General features: G+C 44.7%; 2 pseudogenes; one reads left to right on the top strand and one right to left on the bottom strand.

The window, feature by feature from the left end:
- Positions 1-8,380: 8,380 nt before the first annotated feature.
- Positions 8,381-9,525, bottom strand: LOC132522673 (thimet oligopeptidase-like; annotated as a pseudogene).
- A 1,479-nt stretch (positions 9,526-11,004) lies between these two features.
- LOC132522672 (serine/arginine-rich splicing factor 3-like) lies at positions 11,005-13,428 on the top strand (annotated as a pseudogene).
- The last annotated feature ends 11,772 nt before the right edge of the window (positions 13,429-25,200 follow it).

Below are 25,200 nucleotides of genomic sequence, written 5' to 3'. Positions count from 1 at the left end.
GAGCTGAGTGGAGGAGGCACCCAGAGTTTGCCAGGCTGTGGCCCGCCGCCTCCGTGGACCTCCCCAGCTTGTCCGCGAGCCCTGGAGACAGGAGCGCCAGCATCACCATGAGCCAGGCGGTGAAGGTTTCTGAGCAGGGGATGCAGAGCCCTGACGCGACTGGATGCTGCACCCCACGATGTCCCTTCCTGGCAGGTAGGTTCTTTCTTCACTTGTTTTTCGAAATTTGGTAAAAGAACATTTAAACCTTCGACTGTTCTTCAGGGTATACAGATGGTAGTGGCTTAGCCGGGATTCGAAGCAAGCCTGTGTGATTCCAGAGCTCGTGCTCTGGACTCTGGTGCCTCCTTATCATATATGCTTCATGTGTTACTTTTAGCCCTAAGTGCCATACCTGTAATGAACACATACACTGCCCTGTAGGAGGTGTTCTTTTGTTCAACGTGTGAATTGGTCATCCACCACACTGGGTTCTAATCTCAGAAGATAGGTCAGGGACCACCAGTTGTCAGCATAGCACCATCCCACATTTCTAATTGAGGCTTGCAGCCTAGATTTGTCCCTTTGGTCTAGTTTGAAGGATCCAGGTATGTAAAGCTTATATTCTAGATAAATCAGGGGCTCTCCTGAAAGGAATTCATCAATGAATTATTCTGTATGGATTAGAAGCCAGTTTCTCTGGCCTTCCTGGAGTATATCCAGTAAGGCATCTCATTCATGTCTAGAAAGGAAATATATCATTTATTGCAACTTCAGCATGGAGCGATGTATTGGTTTAAAATAAAGTACGATCAACACAATTTGGTCATTGTGAGTATGCCGGCTGGGTCCACTCTTTACTACACATATGTAACTCTAGAGCTTCTTACGCCCCATAGAGGAGACATACTCTTGTGTGTCTAGGACAAGGGAAACATGCTGTTATTCAGGAGCTGGAAGCTACAGCATGACAGGAAAGAATTGAAAAATCCTGGTCTTGGTCTACACATCACTTTACCTTGTTCGAATCTTGTTTCTTTGGCTTGCTTCATTGGAGTGTTTTCTCTCTCCTGGGACTGACATTGTGTGTTATATATCAGGCATGTAACATGTAGAAGTTTCAGAACTCAGAATCATATAGATCAGTGAAAATTTATATATTTTTGTTTAAAATCTATTTAAAATCACACTGGGCATAATTCATATATTCCAAAAGTAGTTTGACCCTCTGCTCATGAGATTCTTTTTATGGTATGTCAAAGCAAATTTGGACTTCCATCCCCAATAAACTTTGAGGTTGGAGGACACAAAAGCTTTTGCTCAGACCTAAATTCTGTCTGAAAACAAAGGGTAGCTATTATAAGCCCTTTCTAACCTCTCCAGGAGCAGAAATGATTTACAGCTATGGCATTGAACCATAATTTCTTGATCTCATTTGAGAAGAGCTCAGTAAGAAACTGTGTCTTGATTTTTGTTTGTTGGTTCCCTGTTTTCTTGTCTTGCTTACCAACAATCCACTGTAATCCATGAGTGAGTATGGCAGCAGGCTGAGTGTTCCCTGGAGCTCATTAAGTGAACGTTTTTTCCTAAAATGACTTTTGTCTCCTTGTTTTCAGCCCCTCTTCTTTCCTCTGTTCTTTACTATAACCAGGGCTCAGCAAAAGCTGCCTGGCTTTGTGCAGACCCTGCTTAGCGTAGTCTTTTCTTCAGTATTTTGTTCATGGCCCCTCCATTGCATTGTTTGCCTTCTCGAAATGTGTTGAAATCTTCCTGTGGTTGATGACTTCCACAATGTCTTGGCTTTTATTGGTTGATTAATTTTGGTATTTCTGCAGTTTTATTTAAACATGGTTTCAGGAGGACCAGAAAGTAAATATATTTCCTAGTCTGCCATCTTGAGCTGAAAATCCCTGTGGATTTTAGCATCCAATGTTCCCATGGGTAAAAAACCCAACCTTGGCATTAATAGATGTACACTCAAGATTTCAGCTTTTCTTGAGCAATCACTAAGGATTTAATATGCGGTCACTTCTAATGGGAAAATAATAACTATCTCATGGCGTTGATTTGAGGATTAACTTAGATAATGGACAAGAAAATGCTTTGTAAGGTTTTAAAATCTATAAAAAAATGTTTTTTGTTATTATTTGATTTGTTGCTATTTCAACTTTAGCTGACAGTTGTTTGTGACCTTGTTTATGTGAGAAAATGCCTTCTGGTTTATTGTTTTGAAAGCCAGATGATATTTTTCAGTAGCTCAATGGAAATGGCATCATTTGTGAAGTTGAAGGGTGAAGGCATAAATGTTTCTTGACATTTGAATCAACTATTGGTCTTCTGGGGCTTGTCCTTATTCTCCTGCAGTCTCTAATCAACATGGCATCCAGAGAGATCCTGTTAAAACATAAGTCAGGTCATGTCACTCAAGTCTCTTCAATGGCTTCTTCACAGGAAAAGCAAAGTCCTCAAAGTGCCTCCACAGCCCTAGAAATCTGGGCCTCTGTTTCCTCTCTGACTGTTTCCTTCTCCTCTCCACTTTGCTCCCTCTGTTTTCCACACACTGACATCCTTTCTGCTCCTTGGATACTCCAAGCCCACTCTTGCCTCATTGCCTTTCCATCTGACTGTTCCCTCTGCTTGTACTATTCACTTCCCAGATATGCACCTTGCTCCCTCTCACAACCTTAGGTTCCCTCGTAAATTTTATCTTCCCCAGAAAGCCCTCAGTGATCACTTAGTTTCCGATCGCAGCCTCCTCCTACCAGCTAACAATCTCCATCCCCCTTCCCTGCTTGCTGTTTTTCTCCAGCACTTACCTGATATACTGGTTATTCTACCCATTTATTCAATTTTTATTTACGTATTTACACTTATGATTTTATATTTGCTTCTTTACTTTTGTCTCTCCCCTCAGCTCGAGAGAGGCTATATTCATCTGTGTTAATCACTGCTGTGTTTCCTGAACATGCCTAGAAAACATCCTGAAGAAGGGTGCCTGAAATTTGGTACGGGATCCATCAATTTTCTTGGCTGAATGAAGAAATATGTTCATAAATTAATGAACAAATCTCTGGGGTTTCTGAATTAAGGACTAATGGGAAGAGGAAGGCAAATGGTTGGGACAGGGTACTGCAAGAAGTAGTATTTGGAGTACTCTGATAGCTATCCTAATAGATAACATTTTGTTCATTTAAATAGTTTGAACGAGAGAGCTGGGAACTAGGGACACACAGCATCGAGGTTTTATAATGCATTCTGTAGAGTTCTTTTCAAGTGTGTTCAAATATCATTGAAAATATATGCATGCATATAAACCTCTGTTACTTGATTTAGTGCTTTACAAGAGCCCCTCAAGGAAGGGGTAGTAGCAACTCTCAGTATCCTTCCTTTATGATGAGCTTACTTTATTCAAAATTACATCATAATTTATTTGTAACTGTGAAACTAGACTTAGTTATTTAGTAGACCCTCCCTAGAAACCTATGACATTAATAAAACCAACAAAAATGTGTTCAGTTTCCAGTGATACACACACTACAGACTAAATTATGTGTCATCCATTTTAATGAAGGGAAGAAGTGATTTAACAAACAGAGCAAACAGAATATGAAGTTTTGTCCTCCATTAATATTAGTAATGGGTAAAGTGGGCTCCAACGCCTTCAAGGTAGCTTGAGACCCATCATCTGTGTGTCATGGGCAGGGGGATGCTCGGCCAGGATGTCTTTCTCTGTCACTGAGAAAAATTTCCATAATATATAATGATACTTACTGAAACAGATATGGGGCATTTGGGTAATTAGGAATCCGTTAGCATATTTTTCCGGAAGCCTTGACTACAAAACAAAGATAGTAGATTTGGACACTTCCAGCTATGCAGAAGTTGTTTGGGTATTCATCTTTATGCCGAATGCAGTAAGCTTATTTCATCTCTGCAGCTTCCCATATACCATTTTCCCACCTCTGTTTTGTGTTTCGAAAGACTTTTAGAAATTAAAAGTCAAGTTAAAAAGTCAGTGACGGGCTTCCCTGGTGGCTCAGTGGTTGAGAGTCCGCCTGCCGATGCAGGGGACATGGGTTCGTGCCCCGGTCCGGGAAGATCCCACATGCCGCGGAGCGGCTAGGCCCGTGAGCCATGGCCGCTGAGCCTGCGCGTCCGGAGCCTGTGCTCCGCAACGGGAGAGGCCACAGCAGTGAGAGGCCCGTGTACCGCAAAAAAAAGAAAAGAAAAGAAAAGAAAGTGAGTGACAACTTAAATGATATATGGACTATTTTGCTGACTTACAAGAGCATGCAGAATTAAATATGACCCAGTTGAAATGTTAATTTTATTTTAATGTGTATATTGGGGTGGAGTCTTAAAGGTGCCAGAAAACAAGCATTCACCCGTCCTGTTTGGAACTGCAGCACACAGGCACCTTCAGTTACCAGTTCTGTTCATTCCACAGAATCGTCTTGGGAAAACATAACTGTTTTTTATGTACCTGGTATATATCTTAATTAGTTTGAAGAATTTCCCAAATACCTGTTAATATGTAGTTCTCCAATTCCAATCTTGCCACGTCCTGTACCAGTGACACAGCACATAGGAGTTTTATTTCTCTTTCTTTCTCTGGGTCGCTGAGAACCCAACGAAAGAACAATGGAATGGCATCAAAGAGATCAGGGTTCTTGACTCAGATTTGCCATAAAATAATAGTGTCCTCTTGGGAAAATTATAGTTATTCTAGGCCCCTTTCCTTTTCTTTACTTTGACAGAGCTGCATTAGATGACCCCAAGTAACACTGCACTCTTTGCAGTAGTAGCTTAGACGTTATTGGTTTTCTGAAACGAAGACAGTGACACAGGAAACTGTGCAACATCTCTGTGACTATGTTTTCTTAGAGTTGCCTCCATTTTACAGATGATAAGATGGCTGAGCACAGAAGTAGGTGTTTTGACCAGAGGTTCCAGAGTAGATGGAACTGAACCACAAGTTTCCTTCATTCCTGAAGCTCACTTAGCCAAAACATAGGCTTCTGAATATTAAGCTGTAAAGCATATTATCAGTATGCTTTAAAAGAAGCGGTTCTTCTAGGATTTCTAATTACTAGCAGGCGGTTTTGAAATTCTTAGAAGATCATCTAATTTTGTGAGATTTACAGCTCTATTTTCCTGTCAAGCAAGTTGTATTAGTGCCAGACAGTCACCTGAGCTTCTGGATGCTTCTCTGAACCTCTTGAATTTTTCTTCTTGCTACCTGAAATTCATGCCAGATAAGCCTTTTTGTAGAGAGCATGTACAGACTTGTCTATTTTCATATAAGAAAGCGATGCAGTGAGCCAGGTCGGGGGTTAAGCCCTCATTCTCAGAGTGGTGTTGAGCTCCTGGTGAAATATTATCATCATTTCCTCCGAATAGAAAAGCAGTTATCTCAAGTTTTTAATGCCATTAACTATTTATACATTTATGTATAATACATATATTTATTGTACCTACGAGGTGTGCTCTCTTTGGGAAGTACAAAGCTATTTGAGATGTAAGTTGTTCGTTTTTTTGTTTTCCCACAAATACTGTGACCCTTTGAGCAGGAAGGTCTATGTTTTACTAACATCTAGAACAAGCAGCTAACACGGTGTCTAAGATGTAGTCAATAAATATGAAATAGGTAAATGAACACATTTCTAAGGAAGGGCCAGGACATGAACAAATAGAAAATTTTCATTTTCAGTCACAAAACCACAACAGACATAAAAAATGATACAGACAACAAGTGCTACGGTCATTCAAAGAAGGCATAGAGTTGATACAACAAGGATCTCCTCTATGGCACAGGGAACTGTACTCAATATTTTGTAATAACTTATAAGGGAAAAGAATCTGAAAACGGAATCACTGTGCTGTACACCTGAAACGGACGCGACATTGTAAATCAACTATATTTCAATTAAAAACCAAACAAACAGACAACAGCAACAACAAAAAACCAGAGAGGTCATAGAAGTTCTTATGAGATTCCAGAAGAGAAGAGAAGCCAGATGAGGACGGGAGAGGAGGCTTTTGAATCAGTTCAGAGGAGAAGTCACAGAGGAACTAGTCTTTGATCTGAACTTGAGATTAAGATTAAGATGAATTAATCTGAATTAATTAAGATTGCAACACAGGGATATTACAGATGAAGGTAATCACATAAACTTACTCTACTGAAACTTGCAGAGGTTATGAGTGTTGTTGAAGATCCCAAAGCAAGTGCATTGTGGAATCAGAATTTTAAGTGAGGCCTAGTGAACTAAAAACAAAGAAACACAGAAACAAGCCCTTCCTGTGACACCACGTTGCCTTTGAAGTCGTTTTTTTTTGGCGGGTTGGCAGAAACTGGTTCCAGTGTTTCTTGCAGGAATGACTGGCCATAGGACTGGGCGTCGTAGCTTCCTGCCAGGCGGCCGAAGGTCGCAGGCAGGTGGGTCACTGGGACACACGCGGAGGGGCTCCTGCCCGGCTCCCTGGCCGCTCAGTGCCCCTGCCCCAGAGCGGGGGTGGGGGCCCCAAAGCAGCCTTGTCTGAGTCCCCTGCCACTAGAGAGAGTATTGGCCCAACACTTGTAGAAAACGGGGACCTTGCTGGCAGTTCAGTGGAGGGACACAAATAAATCTTTGCCGACTTTCTGCTGAAGCTCACGAGGGTTCACTCCTAAGCCTCTTACAAGGTCAGCTGCCGAGGCTGTGAGAGATGAGTCAGGGCTCGCCCTCCACCACGGGGAGATCGCTGGTTAAAGTGCTCACGAGGGAGTGAACCGCGTGTCCGCACCGACACGCATGGGCAGACCTCGTCGATGCCTTCTGTTCGGGGTATGAAGCCCTCTCCTGCCTCTTCCAGGCTCTCTAGAAAGCATGTGCAGAGCCTCCCACCCCACCCTCGGACTCCGCGGGCCACAGCTGGAGGGACCAGCCAAGGAACCGTGGCAGGAAGAGGCCAGAGGTCAGCGGGCCTCGGCCAGAGCCCGTCAGTCGGTCCCCATTCACACACCACCAGACGATCCTCTTGACCTGGGCAGTAGCCGCCAACCAACCGCTGAGGTGAGCCAGGTGCGCGCTTGGCTACCTGGCATGGCTGGGAACCCCAGGATCTCCTGGCAGAGGCGGGCATTCTCCTGGGCCGGGTCCGCGGGCGTCTGCGTGTGCAGGGCCTGAACCACCTTGGCCAGGACGATCTGGCACAGGTTGAAGAGGCCTGGGGGGCGGGAGGAAGGAGACGGGGGGCTGGCACCGTGTCCAGGCCGTGCTTTCCAGCCGGGCAGACCGGAAGCCCCCTTCCCTTCCCTCGGTCCGGCCGCATCTGGGTTGGCCTCCCGGGACTTGATGAGCTTGTCCAGCAGCTCCTGAGGGACGGTGCTGCCCGTGCCCCACCAAGACTGGCAGCAGCGCCAGGGCCTCCCAGGGCACGGCGCCCCCGGCCCCAGAGCCTTCCCTCTGGTTCTCATCACCGGCTGTCACCAGACTTGCATGCAACGTTCTTTTCTTTTCTCTTGACTTCTTTACGTCCCTCAGCCATGCAACGCGGTGAAGCCCTGACGCTCGCTGCCGCGTCGATACACCCTGAGAACACGATGCTCAGCGAGAGAAGTCATACACAGAAGGACACACAGGGCGTGACCCCACTGAGGAGAAACGTCCAGAGCAGGTAGATCCACAGAGTCAGCGAGTGGGTTCCTGGTTGTCAGGGGCTGGCGGGGGGACGGAGTGATAGCTAAGGGCGTGAGGGACATTTTCGGGGTGACGGAAATGGTCCAAAGCAGTAGTGACGTCTGTACAGCTCAGTAAACTGTCCCCACACGCCCCGGTGCAGCGTGTGAGAGCATCGCGCTCAGGATGAAGGGCTGACCACAGGAAGACTGAACGAGCAGTGGGTCCTGGGCCCAGACGCTCAGCTGGTGCCCCCCACGTGGGGAAGTCACGGGGACTTGCTGAGCCTGCACGGAGACTGGCAGCAGCCCCCGAGCTCACAGGGCGCTGCGCCCCCGGCCCCAGAGCCTTCCCTCTGGTTCTCATCACCGGCTGTCAGCAGACTTGCAGGCAACGTTCCTTTCTTTTCTTTTGTCTTTTTTCAAGGCACCTCTTGAGTGCATGTATTTAACATGCAGGGAACCAGCCCTGACTCCTTGATCTGGGTCTTCCAGCCTCTAGAGCCTCGAGGACATCCATTTCCGTTATTTACGCGCCCAGTGCCTGGGGTCTGATGATGGAAGCTGACACCGAGGGCGTCACCACGTGCGGGGTGATGTCAGTGGAAGCATCCCATAGCGAGAGCCTGCCTGAGGACCACGCACGCCCGGGCCCTCCCCGCCCCCTGCCTGCAGCCCTGCGCCTGGGAGCGGAGCTGGTGCATCGCGTGCCCGACGTCGTGGAAGTTGGTCTCCCGCTCATCATGCTGCAGCAGGGAGGGCAGGTTGGGCGTAGGCTTGGTGAAGTTGGCCACCATGGCCGCGATGGCGATCTGGCAGCTCCCATCGTGCTGTAGGCAGCCCGGCTGCAGGCCGAAGCAGGCCACGTGCCCGGACTTCCCCACCCTGCGGAGGGACGTGGATGAGGCCCCGCTTCCACAGAGGAGCCCCGGCCCACGGCCGACAGGTTCCCCCACGCACGCACCGAGGATAGAGGTCAGGTAGAACTTGCCGATGGGTGACCTTGCCCGAGGCCGCGTCCCAGACCGTTTAGAGCCTTACGTCTTCGTGACACATGCTGGTGCCCTCCTCCAGGTCGAAGGTCAGCCCCAGCAGCTCCTGGGAGATGCCCAGCAGCCCGCGTGTGAGCGCCTGCATGGGGAAAGCCTCATTGAGCAGGTACTGGTTCACGTGGTAGCGCATCTCCTCCCCCTGGTTCATGTAGTAGCGCAGGTCCCAGGCGTTGATGGGGCCGTCCAAGTGCAGGCCCCGCCTCTGGCACTCGGCCTTCTTTAGCTCCAGGATCACGGCCGCTCCTGCTCCCCGAGGGGCTTCAGCTTCTGGGCCAGCTCACCTGCGGGCGGAGGGGAGAGGCTCGGCTACGTCCCTGGGGCGGCCCCCCAGCCACCCCCGACCCCGCGCCCCTCAAGGCAGAATGAAGGGTCTGGGAAGGTGACCCCCAAGGGCTGACACAGTGGGGTCTCAGGCAGCACCACGTCTGGTCAAGGTCCGCCTGACCCCGTCCCCACTGGGACTCAGGGGGAGGCGGTGTTACCTAGGACAGTGGCCACCACCTAGCTGGTCTTGTCCATGTTCATCTCCAGCACAGAGTCGGCATGCGTGCGGAACCCCAGCAGGCGGGACTTCAGGGCCTGCAGCCTCACCAGCTCCCTGAGGATTACGCAGTTCTCCTGGAACCCAGAGACGGAAGGCGCTGGGGACCGAGGGCCACGCCCTCCCCACGGGCCCCAGGCCAGGTCTCTGCAGGCGGGCAGGGCTCCCAGGCCACTGGCGGGCACAGCCAATCCCCCTCCCTCCTCCTCCTGGCCCGGATTTCTAGACACTTTGGTGCTGTCCTAACACGTGGTCTTTATTAACACAGGTCCTTTTGGAACAAGAAACGGCATGAACGTGATGGGCTCTAAGGCCAAGGGCAGGAAGAAATGTGGCCAGTCTTTCCAGGAGCCACCAAGGGGCCTCCGCGGACTCAACAAGACAAACACGGCTGCGTGCAGACAGTGGCTCAACCCCACGGCGCCCGAACACCCAGCCCCTGGACGGTGAGACAGCTGTTGCTGCAGGTGGCCCGTGGCTCACTGATGAGGCCCGGCCCCAGGCGTACGCCACCTTCTCTGGGGCCACCTCTCCGGTCTGCAGTGGGGTTCTCCTGGGAGCCCCCAGTCACCACAGGACCAGCGTGGCCTGTCTGTAGCCCAAGAAGGTGGGGACACAAGACTGTCCCCCGTGCCCCCCGCATCACCCACGAGGCCGAGCGAGCACCAGTGGTGTCTGCGGGTAAGATGAAGGGCTCACGCACAGCCCCCATCTACAGAAGCACAGACTGCAGCCACCTGCGCTATGGAACAAACACAAGTGTCCGTGCAGGACCCGATGTCTGAATGTCAAGGCCATGCCCGGGCCACAGTGAGAAGGTGCATCCCCCATGCAAGCCACAGAGAGGGGATGGGGGGGCCATCTGCGATTCTGAGCTCATCGGGCATCACCCCAGAGGGAGAGGGAGAGGGAGAGAGGTAGACAGAAGTACAGAGGGAGAGAAAGAGAGAGGGAGGGAGAGACGTCTCTCCCTTCCCTGGGGGTTCTCTAGTGCAGCCAAAGCTGAAAACCACTGCATTTTGGGAGATGGGTCCTCGTGGAAGAGTTAAATAGTAGCTCATGGCATTATCGACACATAGTAAAAAGGCCCCAAATCTTGGGGAGTCAGGGAGGGGAGTGTCGGCTGCCTCGTAAACGGGGAGAGATTGGGCATCAGGGGAGGTGCCTGTGCAGCCTGTGCCCAGGGCCCCGCAGACTTCATCTCCCAGCGGTGGTCCTGGGCTGGAAGTCAGCGGGGAGGTCAGGCTGTCCAAGCATCAACGTTGACTTCAGGGCTGATCTAAAAGGCGCCTGGTGTTTGTTGAAGCAGAAAAAAGAGAAAGCAGTAGGGAGAGGATGGGAGTGGGAGGGGGAGGGAGCCCCCCTCCTCAGCACTTCTACCGCTCTCCCTTTCTCCCTCTCTCCCTCTACCTCGCTGCCTCTCCCTCTCCCTCCATCTCTCCCCCTGCCTCTCTCCCTCCCTCTCTCCCTGTCCCTCTTTCGCTGTCCCTCTCTCTCTCTCCCTCTTTCCCTCCCCCTCTCCCTCTCCCCCTTTCCCTCTCCCTCTCCCCCTTTCCCTCTCCCTCTCCCCCTCTCCCTCTCTCCCTTCCTCTCTCCCTGTCCCTGTTTCCCTGTTCCACACGCTCTGGCTCTACCTCTTTCCCTCTCCCTCTCCCTCCACCTCCTTCCCTCTCTGGAGAGGGAAGGAGGTGGAGGGAGAGGGAGAGAGAGATGGAGAGGGAGGGGGGAGAGGGAGAGAGAGATGGAGAGGGAGGGGGGAGAGGGAGAGAGAGATGTCCTGTCCGTTGGACTGTAACGTTTGTGTAAGGAATCTTGGAAACAGTGGTAACAAGACTGAATTCGAACGAGCTTTAGGATATTATGGACCACTCCGAAGTGTGTGGGTTGCTAAAAACCCTCCCGGCTTCGCTCTTGTTGAAAATGAAGGTCCCCGAGATGCAGCGGATGCTGTCTGAGAACTAGACGGGAGAACACTCTGTGGCTGCCGAGTAAGAGTGGACCTGTCGAATGGGGAAAGGAGAAGTCGAGATCGTGGCCGCCTCCTTCTTGGGGTCGTCGCCCTCGAGATGATTATCGGAGGAGGAGGCCTCCCCCTCACCACAGATCTCCAAGACAGAGAAGCTTCTCCCGCAGCCAGAGCAGGTCCCTTTAGTAGATATAGGAGAAGAGAGAGATCACTGTCCCGGGAGAGAAATCGCAAGCCGTCCCGATCTTTCTCTAGGTCTCCTAGCCGATCCAGGTCAAATGAAAGGAAATAGCAGACCACTTTGCAAGAGGAGTGGTGCACAGGAAATAACTTCATTTGACAGGAGTATGTACAGAAAATTCAAGTTTCGTTTGAGACTTCCGAAGCTTGATGCACTTTTTAAATGTTTTAGCTGTTCACATTTGTTTGTCTCTTGGGACAGTGACACATAAAGGTGTCATTCTCTATGGTTTGAAATGGGTCATATGAGGCATGTAATATGAAGAATTGTTTCTTTACAATGTTCTCTTAAGCAAAATTGAATTTGCTTTGAATTTTTGGTCTTGCCTAGACTGATAATAAAACTCTAACTCCTGCCCACCTAAAGTGTGATGTTTATTATTATGGAAACAACACTGGCAAACATTGAAAAGACTTTCTGTAGCTGGGATATGATATGCAGCTGTAGTTAAGCAAGCAGTCTTTAAAAGGTGCTGTGAACACAAGCCAGCAGGTAGAAGTGAAAGCCGCACCCTTACCCTAGATTAGAGGTTTAAGAATTCCACTAGTCTTCACACTGGACAAGAGGTTGTCCAGTGAGTTTCGAATCTAAGAACTTTCAAGGAAGTTAGTTTCCCTTTGAGTTAGGTCATAAGTCCCCTCTGTGATTGCTGTACATGAATACATAGCTCTTTGTAATGTTTTTTGGAAGTTGAGATTATCAAGATACCAGTGTCTTGCAGGATGAAGGGTATATTGTAGAGCTGAACTTTGAGTTACTGTGCAATTTTTTTTTCATGCTGTCATTTGTAATATGTTTTGTGAGACTCCTTGGGATTAAAGTTTTGGTTCCAAAAGGAACAAAGAAAAAAAAAAAAAGGATCCACTTGCCAATGCAGGGGACACGGGTCCGAGCCCTGGTCCGGGAAGATCCCATGTGCCGCAGATCGACTAAGCCCGTGGGCCACAACTATTGAGCCTGCGCTCTAGATCCTGGGAGCCACAACTACTGAGCCCCCATGCCACAACTACAGAAGCCCGCACAGCTAGAGCCCGTGCTCCGAAACAAAAGAAGCCACTGTAATGAGAAGCACGTGCCCGCAAGAAAGAGGAGCCCCTGCTCGCCGCAACTAGAGAAAGCCCGTGTGCAGCAATGAAGACCCAACGCAGCAAAAATAAATAAATAAATAAAAGACGATACTGGCCAGGTGATCAAGGGTAAAATTGTTTGTCACAAGTCCCGTTGATGGGGTGTATCCTTGATGTGTGTATCCTTGATGGTGTGTATCCTTGATGTGACCTGAGGAGAATGACATTTTTATCTGTGTCTGGATCTTCCGCCCCAAACCCCATAACTCCAGCCCAACCATAAGAAAAACATCAGAAAACTAACAGACAAACAAATTGAGGGACAAAATACCTGATCAGTCCTCCTCAAAACTTTCAAGGTATCAAAACCCAGGGACGTCTGAGAAATGTCACAGCCCAGAGGAGACTGGGACAGAAAAAGGATGTTAGGGGAAAGCTAGGGAAATTCTAGTAAAGTGTGGACTTTGGTTAATAATAACGTATCCATCTCGGTTCCTTAGTTGGATAAGCATGTCGTACTAACGTACTAAAGTACTAACGTGTTGGAAATAGGGGTAGTTGGGTCGGGGGTCCACAGCACTCTGTACAGATCTTTGCAACTTTTTTGTAACTCTAAGCTATTCTAAAATTAAGCAACTACTAAACAGAGATAAGAATGTTATTTCCCTGATTTGAACATGCCTGAGTTTGTTTTCATGGTCACATTTGTGCTATCTGGATGTGTCTTGGAATCAGTAGCAAAGGAGAGTTGCCAGCCCCTGGGAAGATGCGGCTGGTTTGCAGGTGGCTTGCTCTGGAGCTGAAGACCACGGTGGGAAGTCTGCAGCCTCGGGCTGCACTTAGAACCATGGGAGGGGATGGGCCAGCTCAGTTAGGGATGGAACCTATAAATAAAACTCTCTTTCTTTTCCATTATGGCTTATCACAGGATATTGAATATAGTTCCCTGTGCTAGACAGTAGGACCTTGTAGCTTATCCATCCTATATTTAATAGTTTGCGTCTGCTAACCCCAAACTCCCAATCCAACCCTCCCTCCCTCTTTCTCCCCCTTGGCAACCACAAGTCTGTTCTCTATGTCTGTGAGTCTGTTTTTGTTTCGTAGACAAGTTCATTTGTGTCGTATTTTAGATTTCACATATAAGAGAGATCATATATGTGTCTTTCTCTTCTGACTTACTTCACTTAGTATGATAATCTCTAGGTCCATCCACGACGTTGCTGCAAATAGCATTATTCTTTTTATGGCTGAATATATTCCATTGTATATATGTACCACATCTTCTTTATCCATTCATCCATCAGTGGACATTTAGGTAGCTTCCACATCTTGCCTATTATAAATAGTGATGCAATGAACATTGGGGTGCATGTATCTTTTCTTTCTTTTTCTTTCTTTCTTTTCTCTTTCTTTCTTTCTTTCTTTCTTTCTTTCTTTCTTTCTTTCTTTCTTTCTTTCTTTCTTTTTCTTTTCTTTCTTTTTCTTTCTTTCTCTCTTTCTTTATTTTTTTGTCACACAGCATGTGGGATCTTAGTTCCCTGGCCAGAGATGGAACCCATGCTCCCTGCACCGGAAGCACAGAGTCTTAACCACTAGACCACCAGGGAAATCCCAGGGGTGTATGTATATTTTTGAATTAGAGTTTTCTCCAGATCTATGCCCAGGAGTGGAATTGCGGGACCCTATGGCAGCTGTATCTGTTCTCTGCACGTCTCACATCAACCACCTGCACTCTACTGCTTGCTCTCAACGTCATCTTCGGGGAACACAACCTGCGACAGGGACCTTGACAAGAAGAAATGGCTCAGGGAAAAGCTACCTGCACAGGGAGGAGATAGAGGCCATCGACCCTGGGGTGCGGCGGGGAGAGTGGGCACGGAGATTTGTCATTTCATCCCTGATACTCAGCCCTCCTGGCTGCCCCACTCTAGGTCACCTCGGGATACAGAGGTGACCCGGTTAGAGTCCCAGCCTGTGCAGGAATCTAGGGGCACCAGCGGGTCTGAATAATATTAGTGCAGGGTCTCCCCCATGGCACTGGGGTTATTTGGGGCGGGTCATTCTCTGCTGGGGGCCCCTCCTGGGCACTGTGTGGGGTTCAGCAGCATCCCTGTCCCCACCCATTTGATTCCAGGGGCCCCTCCCCCCCAGTTGTGACAACCACAGATTTTCCCCAGACATCACCGAAGAACTGGGTGAGACGGAAGCAGGATGGCCCTGGGTGAGGAGCTGTGTTGAAGCAGCTGTGTTGAAGCAACCAGCCTGGCTTAGGGCAAGGTCTGCCCCAGTCCCGTCAGAGCCTGCATTTAGAAGTGCCCCTTCCCTCTCCCACCTCCCATGCCCTGCAGTGGTCTCCGAGACATCATCCCCATGTAACAAATCACACCTTCTCAGTTTACTGTCCCCAGCACCTAGAAGAGTGCTATGTAGTAGATGCTTCCTAAATACTTGCTGAATAAAGGAGTTGAATAAAGGGATGAGTGGATGAATGAATGAAGGTTACCATGGAAGGAGGGGGGAGATTCCCTTTCTGGCTCTCGGGGGTTGGGATATCAAATGAAAGATCCATCCTAAATAGGCTGACCAGCCTTCTGGGGTTCCCCGGAAATGAGGGTTTCCCCACAGTTCCAGCGCTCAAACCTGAGCGGTCCTGGGCAAACTGGGGGCGGGTGTTGGTCACCCTGTGTAAACACAGTAACAATTGCAACTGCAATAGCAATGGTCGAGGACCTCTACGGTCTTATTGACCAGGCCCAGTTCTTTACCTGGCGGGGAAGGGTGGGCCGGGATTGGAATTCCGGTGATCCAGGGTGGGCGGGTGAGGGCACACCCCGGGCTTGTGTAGGGGAGTCCAGGAAGGTTCTGGAGGAAGTGACAGTGACACAGGAGGGAGGGAGGAGTCTAAGGAAGAACATCCCACACGACAACGTGTGCCAATGGCCCTGGGCCCAAGGTCACACCTGACCAGGGCTTGCTTTTTTCCTTTTTTTCTAATTTACTTTTTCCCACATGGATATGCAATTGTCCTAATGCCATTTATTGAAAACTCCTTAATTTCCCCACTTTCTGTCATATCAAGTTCTCATCTATCTGTTTCTGGACCTTTATTCTCTACCATAGAGCTATACGTCCCATCCTTGCACCACTAGGGCTGTTTCATCACTATAACTTTATTTTTTATTCATTTATTTCTTTGGCCGTGCCGGGCGGCATGTGGGATCTTATTTCCCTGACCAGGGATCGAACCCGCACCCCTTGCAGTGGAAGCTCAGAGTCTTAATCGCTGGACCTCCAGGGAAGTCCCCAGGGCTTGCTTTGACATCCATCGAATGGTGGCGGGTGGGCACGGGGAGCAGCTGTCTGTGAGCCATCCTGTGTAGAAATGCAGGGTGGAGGGCAGGACAGCTGGAGTGGGAGGGGAAGAGGCGGAGGAGGGAGGGAGGGATGGCGGGCGGGCGAGAGACAGACAGAGAGTTTCCGGAGACACTAGCTCTGGCCGTGTCCTAGGGCATGAAAGCTGAAAATAGCTCCTAGTGCCGGGAGCCTTGGAGCCGGAGCCTGGGAGCCAGGGTGACTGGCTCTCCTCCCTGGTGTGTGTGTGGGGGGGGGGCGGGGTGGGCTCTGGACTTCTCAGGCTGGGAATGGGGTGCACGGAGCAGGGACGGAGCAGGGACCCTTCTCTCTGGGACCTCGCGGGCCATCCTTAGCTCACAAAGCTGAGCCACTCCTGGCCCTACGAGTGGGGGGCTTATCCTCCCTGTCCCCTGGATCACACCCCCTCACACACAACTTCCCCTTGTGTGCTCCCAGCAACCAAGAGAATGTGTTTTTAAAAGATTTGGGGGATGGGGGGTAAACATACAAACGAGCAGAATGGATACTTTTTCAGAATGGGAATGGTTCTGTGTAACCCCATCCCCAGGGTAACCAGAGTCCTGACCTCTAACACCCTTGACGAGTCAGCCTTGGTCTGGGCTTGCAGACCCACGGAAGCTTCCTCATCCCCTCCTTCAGACCCCGTCTCTCCCTCAGCGTCTTTGTGAGAGGCACCCGGGGAAGTGGGACTGCTAGGCTGTACTGCTGCTAGAACTCCACCTGGGCTCCACCAGGCTCCAGCCCCCCGCCCTGTGCACCTCTCTGACCCTGAGGCACCTCAACTGGTAGGAGCGGCATCACCTTCCCTCCCGGGACTTGTGACACTTAAGGGAGACACAGAAAGGACAAGCGTTTGGCTCCCTAGCTGGCAAAGAGCAGGTGCTCAATTGTCATAAGTGTCCGTATCAGTGAGCGTTCTCCAGACAAACGGAATCCATAGGGTGTGTGTGTATATACACACACACGTACATATGTACACGCATACAAAAATATACAGCTCTGTATATATGCAGTACGCATACAGACATATACACATATAGTATATGCAATACGCAAATACATATATACACACATATATATAAAATGCAGTTTGTATATATACAGTATGTCTACACACATATACACATAATATATACAATAGACACATACGTATACACTATACATACACACATGAAATGCATAGTTTGTATATATATACAGTATGTACACATACGTATAAGATATGCAATATACACACCTAGGTTCGTCTATATCATACATATATACACACATACAAAGATATTTAGGTGTGTATATATACAGTACACATACATACACATATAATATATGCAATACATACACGTACATACATATAGACACACATATACACCTACATATAAAAGCATGTAGAATAAAAATATATATGTACTGCATCTATAAATTCGTCGTATATATACACACACATATCATATATAGGATACATACACATACACACCTATATGTAAAGATGTGCATGTACATACACATATAAATACATAGGCAAGTGTGTATCATTTCTTCTAAGATCAGGAACAAGACAAGGATGTCCACTCTTGCCACTTTTATGCAACATAGTTTTGGAAGTCCTAGCCACAGCAATCAGAAAAGAAAAAGCAAATAAATGGACCCAAATTATAAAAGAAGAAGTAAAACTATCACTGTTTGCAGATGACATGATACTATACATAGAAAATTGTAAAGATGCTACCAGAAAACTACTAGAGCTTATCAATGACTCAGTAAAGTTGCTGGATACCCAGAAGTCTGTTGCATTTCTACATACTAACAATGAAAGATTGAAAAGAGAAATTAAAGAAACAATCCCATTTACCATCACCTCAAAAAAATAAAATACCTAGGAATAAACCTACCTAAGAAGACAAAAGACCTGTAGTCCAAAAACTATAAGACACGGATGAAAGAAATCAAAGGTGACACAAACGGATGGAAAGATATTCCATGTTCTTGGATTGGAAGAATATTATCAAAATGACTATATTACCCAAGGCAATCTGCAGATTCAATGTAATCCCTATCAAATTACCAATGGCACTTTTCACAGAGCTAGAACAAAAAAGTCTTAAAATCTGTATGGAGACACAAAAGGTCCTGAATAACCCAAGCAATCTTGAGAAAGAGAAACAGAGACGGAGCAATCAGGCTCCCTGATTTCTAACTATACTACAAAGCCACAGTCATGAAAACAGTATGGTAGTGGCACAAAAACAGAAATATAGATCAATGGAACAGGATAGAAAGTCCAGAGATAAACCCACAGACCTATGGTCACCTAATCTATGACAAAGAAGGCAAGACTATACAAAGGAGAAAAGACAGTCTCTTCAATAAATGGTGCTGGGAAAACTGGACAGCTTCATGTAAATAAAAAAAAAACTCAACATGGATAAAAGACCTAAATGTAGGACCAGATACTATATAACTCTTAGGGGAAAACATAGGCAGAATGCTTTGCAACATAAATTTCAGTAATATTTTTCCTTATCTCCTAGAGTAATGGAAATAAAAACAAAAATTAAAAAATGGGGCCTAATTAGACTCAAAAACTTTTGCACATCAATGGAAACCATAAACAAAATGAACAGACAACCCATAGAATGGGAGAAAATATTTGCAAACCATGTGACCAACAAGGGATTAATCTCCAGAATTTACAAGCAGCTCGTGTGGCTCAATATCAAAAAGTAAACAACCCAATCAAAAAATGGGCAGAAGACCTTAATTGACATTTCTGCAAAGAAGACATGCAGATGGGCAAGAGTCACATGAAATTTGCTCAACATTGCTAAGTATTAGAAAAAGGCAAAACAAACTACAGCGAGATATCACCTCACACCAGTCAGAAAGGCCATCATCAAAAAATCTGCAAACAATAAATGCTGGAGAGGGTGTGAAGAAAAGGGAACCTTCTACACTGTTGGTGGGAATGTAAATTGGTACAGCCACTATGGAGAACAGTATGGAGGTTCCTTAAGAAACTAAAAATGGAGCTACCATATGATCCAGCAATCCCACTCCTGGGCATATGTCTGGAGAAAAACATGGTTCGAAATTATACATGCACCCAATGTTCATGGCAGCACTGTCCACAATATCCAAGACATGGAAGCAACCTAAATGTCCACCAAAAGAGGAATGGATAAAGATGAAGTGGTACATATATACAATGGTATATTACCCAGCCATAAAAAAAGAATGAAATAATGCCATTTGCAGCAATATAGATGGACCTGTAGATTATCATACTAAATGAAGTAAGTCAGACAAAGTCAAATATAATATGATATCGCTTATATGTGGAATCTTAAAATAATGATACAAATGAACTTATTTACAAAACAAACAGACTGACAGACTTAGAGCATGAACTTTTGGTTACTGGGGAGGGAGGGGTGGGGGGAGGGATAGATAGGGATTTTGAGATTGACACGTACACACTGCTGTATTTAAAATACATAACTAACAAGGACCTACTGTATAGCACAGGGAACTCTCCTCAATATTCCGTAATAACCTAAATAGGAAAGGAATTTGAATAAGTACTTATACATGTATATGTATAACTGAGTCACTTTGCTGTACACCTGAAACTAACACCACATTGTTAATCAATGATACTCCAATATAAATAAAAATTTAAAAAATAAAGATAATGAGATTCCTTTAAAAAAAATAAAGCATACACATCTTGACATTAAAATACCGAAAAAAACCCCATGTTCCAGAAGGATATCAACAATATATTATTCATATAAAGTTTATAAATTAATAGAAGCCTACTATGTATTTTAATTAACATTATTTATATATGAGTTCATTAAGTTACTCTTTATTAATATTTATATACATTTATATATATTTATAGTAATAACAATATATAAATCGTCTGGGTGAATTCCCAAGAAGATGAAAAACATGGAAATTTATAGAAATGAGGGGAATTGTAGAGGAGTAGTTATCTAAAATCTGAGAGTGAAAGGAACTGTAATTGCTAACTCTAATTTTTCTTCCTTTTCTTTTTACAGACATATAAATGCCAATCATTTTTAAAATCTCATAGTTGGTATGTGCCTGAAAGTTACCAGCCATACCTTTTATTTATTTGAATATTATTTTATAAGATTGGAATTAACATTAAAATGGAAACAAAAAAATGTGTAGACATAGATTTTTATAGAGCGAGTTCCATGGAGGCCAATGCAAGGAGGGGAGACATTTTGAGAAAGAATTACTTTGAACTTGACTTGCAAGTTGATAACTGTTGCGGAAGGGAGTTTAATGCAACATAAACTAAGAAATATTATTTTATTTCCTTCTAGCCTTTGAAATGTTTCAACTGAATTTAGTAGTCTAAAACTTGGCACTGAAGAGCTAGTAAATAAAGATATTCATTAAATTGAGCAAATAAGTGGAACCCCTTTTCCACTTGATGACAAGGTAGATAATCTTCATGCTTCCTGAATTCTCCCTTAGGATTGATATTACTGGAGGTGTGTGTATGTTGGTGTTATGGCCCCACTGGGTCATTACTTTTCTAGTTTCATTACTTCATTTGTTAGATCTGCTCTCAAAGGGTCAGTGTACTGGTTGAGTTTTGTCTCAATGCAATGCCAGCTTTAGTATGTCAGAGCTGTTACAATCCCTGAGATTGGTTTTAACCCCAGCTCTGACTTTGTCTGTCTCTGTGCCATTTGTTTCTATCTGCAAAATGGGGACAACTACTGTAGAAGGTTAATGCATGCAAAGGTGTTAATACAAGTAATATCCTTATAAGAGTGAGTGGCATGCTCAATAAAAGTAAAAAGAAAACAATAATATTCGTGGGGGTTCTCTCAGTCATTCTGTATGTCTGTCTGCAACTTCTTTTTCTAATGACTGGAGCAAAGCCAGGTTTTCAATACAATATCCTCTTTAACTTTATCATATTACTATTATAAATAGAGAGTTTATCCTTTTTGGTTCAAATCCTTCAGTGTTTCTTAGAAATATTTATGACAATGATAAAACTCACAACATTTCACTGGGCAAGCTGCCTCTGATATATTGTGTTTTCTAGACTTAAACCTACTGCAAGTTTGAATCCTCTTTGGTATGAGCTGTGCTTTTCTTTCTCAAAGGGCAAGAATACATCACTGTATTATTTCTAAGAATGTCTTTTATATTAAATCTGACACCAGCCTTTCCTTTACTCATACTGAATGATGTCACTTCAGAAAGCATTTGAAGACTTGCATAAGAAACATTTCAGGGAGGAAGATACATAGCAAAATTGTGGAGGTAAGAATGGATTTAGGTATTTTCTGCTTTTTACAATACTGGAATAGCTTGTAACAGATTAATTCAACTGCTGGAAAAAAAATAGGTAAGTTCGTTAAATTAAAAGAATATTATTTGTGGGCATCAGAGAGACACAAAGCTAGAGTAGATTTGATAGACTAAGTCCTAAAAGAAGGAAATGCATCATTGTGAGTCTGATACTCTGCACCACTTTTTCACTTAGGTAACTGCCAATTCATAAGCCAAATTATCAAAACACAGTAATATAGATCTATCTCACCACCACAGCCAATTAAATGTTGGCCAAAGAAGCTAGAGAAAAAAGAACACATAAGGCATGAGTACACTTATATAAATTTAAAGGATTTTTTGTTGGTAAGAGTAATTATTTTAAAGAGAATGAGGTTTAGTTCACAGGAGGGTTCATATGAGAAGAATCTGGTATGCTAGTTATGACCAATTTCTCCATCTACTGATAGCTAGATGGGTGTCCTTCCTTGTGAAAATATACAATTTGTGAACTCTGTATGTCTGACTTTAGTAAATATGCCACTAATAGTTAAAATTTTCCATTTGTCAATGTTAGGAAACAAAATCTTGTGTCCTAACTAGTGCTTGGTTCAATGCAATGACAATATGCACATTCAGTCACAGTAATTAATAGAAAAAGAGACTTACTTTTACTTAAAAGGAAATAAACTTTATCTTTTGATGGGAAAATTAGGAAATTAGCTTCATTAATTCTTCCTCTCCTTCACCTGTCTGCCTGCCTGCCTTCCTTCTTTTTTCTTTTACTCTTTCAACAAATATTTCTCATCTATACTCTGCCAGATGCTGTACATAATATCTGGGCATTCTGTCAACATTGAACTATTTTTGGTGAGATGAGAATCTCAATTTACAAAATAAGATCATGGAGAAGAAATCTATCAGAAAGTTCAGACAAAACATTTGTAGGAGAAGTGAGAGACTCTAGTGCTATATAAGTCAAGGGAAGAAAGGATTGAAAGAGGGAGCAATTATTTGAAGGAAGGGATGTAGATATTTTAATTGGAGAGACGGGGAAAAATGGAGAGGAGGGTGGAACTACTAAATGGGAGGTTAGGCAGTCGGCAGTCAGAACCCTAAATGGAAACAATGCTTTCAGCAAGTTAGATTTGAGCTAAAGAGGTATATGTGGTTCTGCGGTTTAGAGTTTGTGATTGCTTGTCTTTAGATCAAAGAGAATGGAACGTGTACAGGCATACCTCGGAGGTATTGTGGTTTGGTTTCAGACCACTGCAATAAAGAAAATACCACAATAAAGTGAGTCCCAAATTTTAAAAAATTTCCCAGTTCATATAAAAGTTATTTTTACACTATAATATGTTAAATTGCAGTAGCATTATGTCTAAAAAGACAATGTACATACCTTAATTGAAAAATACTTTATTGCTAAGAAATGCTAAACATAATCTGAGCCTTCAACAAGTTGTCATCTTTTTGCTAGTGGAGGGTCTTGCCTTGATGTTGATGGCTACCAACTGACCAGGGTGGTGGTTGTTGAAGGTTGGGATGGCTGTGGCATTCCTTAAAATAAGACACCAATGAAGTTTCCCATATCAACTGACTCTTCCTTTCATGAACAATTTCTCGATAACATGCAATGCTGTTTGACAGCATTTTACCGACAGTAGACTTCTTTCAAAATTGGAGTCAATCCTCTCAAACCCTGCCACTGCTTTATCAACTAAATTTATCTAATATTCTAAATCCTTTGTTGTCATTTGAACAATCTTCAGAGCATCTTTACCAGGAGGAGATTCCACCTCAAGAAAACACTATCATTGCTCATCCATAAGAAGCAACTCCTTATCTGTTAAAGATTTATCCTGAGATTACAGCAATTCAGTCACATCTTCAGGCTCCACTTCTAATTCCAGTTCTCCTGCTACTTTCAAAGTCACCCATTAGGGTTGGGATCAACTTCTTTCAAACCCATGTTGATATTTTGACCTTTTCTCATAAATCACAAATGTTCTTAATGGCATCTAGAATGTGGTGAATTTTTTCCAGAAGGTTTTCAATTTATTTTGTCCAGGTCCATAAAAGGAATCACTATCTATGTCAGCTATAGCTTTATGAAGTGTATTTCTTAAATAAGACTTGAAAGTCAAAACTTCTCTTTAATCCATTGGCTACAGAATAGATGTTGTGTTAGCAGGCATGAAAACAACACGAATCTCATTGTATATCTCCATCAGAGCACTTCGGTGACCAGATGCATTGTCAATGAACAGTAGTATTTTGAAAAGAATCTTTTTCTGAGCAATAGGCTTCAAAGGTGGGCTTAAAATATTCAGCAAACCATGCTATAAACAGATGTGCTGTCATCCAAGCTTTGGTATTCTATTTATAGAGCACAGGCAGAGTAGATTGAGCATAATTCTTAAGGACCCTAGGATTTTCAGAATGGTAAATTATTGGCTTCAACTTCAAGTCACCAGCTGCCTTAGACCCTAGCTAGATAGTCAGCCTGTTCTTTGAAACCAGGCATTGACTTCTCCTCTTTAGCTATGAAAGTCCTAGATGGTATCTTCTTCCAGTATAAGGTTGTTTTGTCTACATTGAAAATCTGTTGTTTAGGGTAGCCACCTTCCTTAAGGACCTCAGCTAGATCTTCTTGATAACTTGCTGCAGCTTCTAAATCAGCACTTGCTGCTTCATCTTGCATGCACTTAACATTAATGGAGACAACTTATTTCCTTAAGCCTCATGAACCAGTCTCTGCTAGCTTCAAACTTTCCTTCTGCAGCTTCCTCACCTCTCTCAACCTTCATGGAATTGAAGAGATTTAGGGCCTTCCTCTGAAGAGATTTAGGGTCTTCCTGTGGATTAGTCTTTAGCTTAAGGGAATGTTGTGACTGGTTTGATTTTTTGATGCAGACCACTAAAACTTTTTCCATATCAACAATAAGGCTGCTTTGCTTTCTTGTGTTCACTGGAGTAGCATTTGTAGTTTCTTCCAAGAACTTTCCCTTTGTATTCACAAGTTGATTAACTGGCAGCACAAGAGGCCTAGTTTTCAGTCTATCTGCTTTTAACGTGCCTTTCTCACCCAGCTGCATCATTTCTAGAGTTTGATTTAAAGTAAGAGACATGTAACTCTTCCTTTCATTTGAAAACCTAGAGGTCATTGAAGGGTTATTTACTGACCTAATTTCAGTATTGTTGTGTCTCAAGAATAGGGAGGCCCAAGGAGAGGGAGAGATGGAGAATGGCCCATCGGTGGAGCAGTCAGAACACACACATTTATTGATTAAATTTGCTGTCATATAGGTGTGGTTTGTGGCACCTCAAAACAATTACAATAGTAACGTCAAAGATCACTATTCGCAGATCACCATAACAAATAATAAAACATTTTGAAATATGCAAGAATTACCAAAATGTGATGCAGAGGCTCAAAGTGAGCAAATACTGTTGAAAAATGGTGCCAATAGACTTGCTTGATGGAGGCTTGCCACAAACCTTCAATTTGTAAAACATGCAATATCTGCAAAGGGCAATAAAGCGAAGCACAAGAAAACAAGGTATGCCTGTATACATGCTAATGGAAATGGTAGAGAAGGAAAAGGTAGCAATACCAAAGAAAAGAAAGAAAAAATAATGGCATAACTTTGTTGAGATGTCAGGTACGATGGGATCCAGAGCCAGGGAGTGGAAGTGGAGGGGAAGACAGGAAAGTGTTTGGTAAGAAGACAGACGTCCCCTCCTGTTCAATAAGTAATAAAGAAAAAATAAGAGCATGTGCTGTGGGGATTGAGGGTAGGAAATTGAGGTAGTTTTGTCTTTTGGGCCTTTTAAGTTTTTGTGATATATCTGAAACATTAGTAAGAGAAAAGTATCTACATGTTCATAGAAATGTACATCTTTAAAGGATGAAATTTACTTTAGGTATATTAAATCACAATAATCCTGCCTTTAAAACGAGAAAAAGTGAGTTACATTGACCTACCTCCCCTTT

This window comes from Lagenorhynchus albirostris, chromosome 7 (assembly GCF_949774975.1).
Source record: "Lagenorhynchus albirostris chromosome 7, mLagAlb1.1, whole genome shotgun sequence".
Taxonomy (NCBI): domain Eukaryota; kingdom Metazoa; phylum Chordata; class Mammalia; order Artiodactyla; family Delphinidae; genus Lagenorhynchus; species Lagenorhynchus albirostris.
This window is presented reverse-complemented; position numbering and strand designations above follow the sequence as displayed.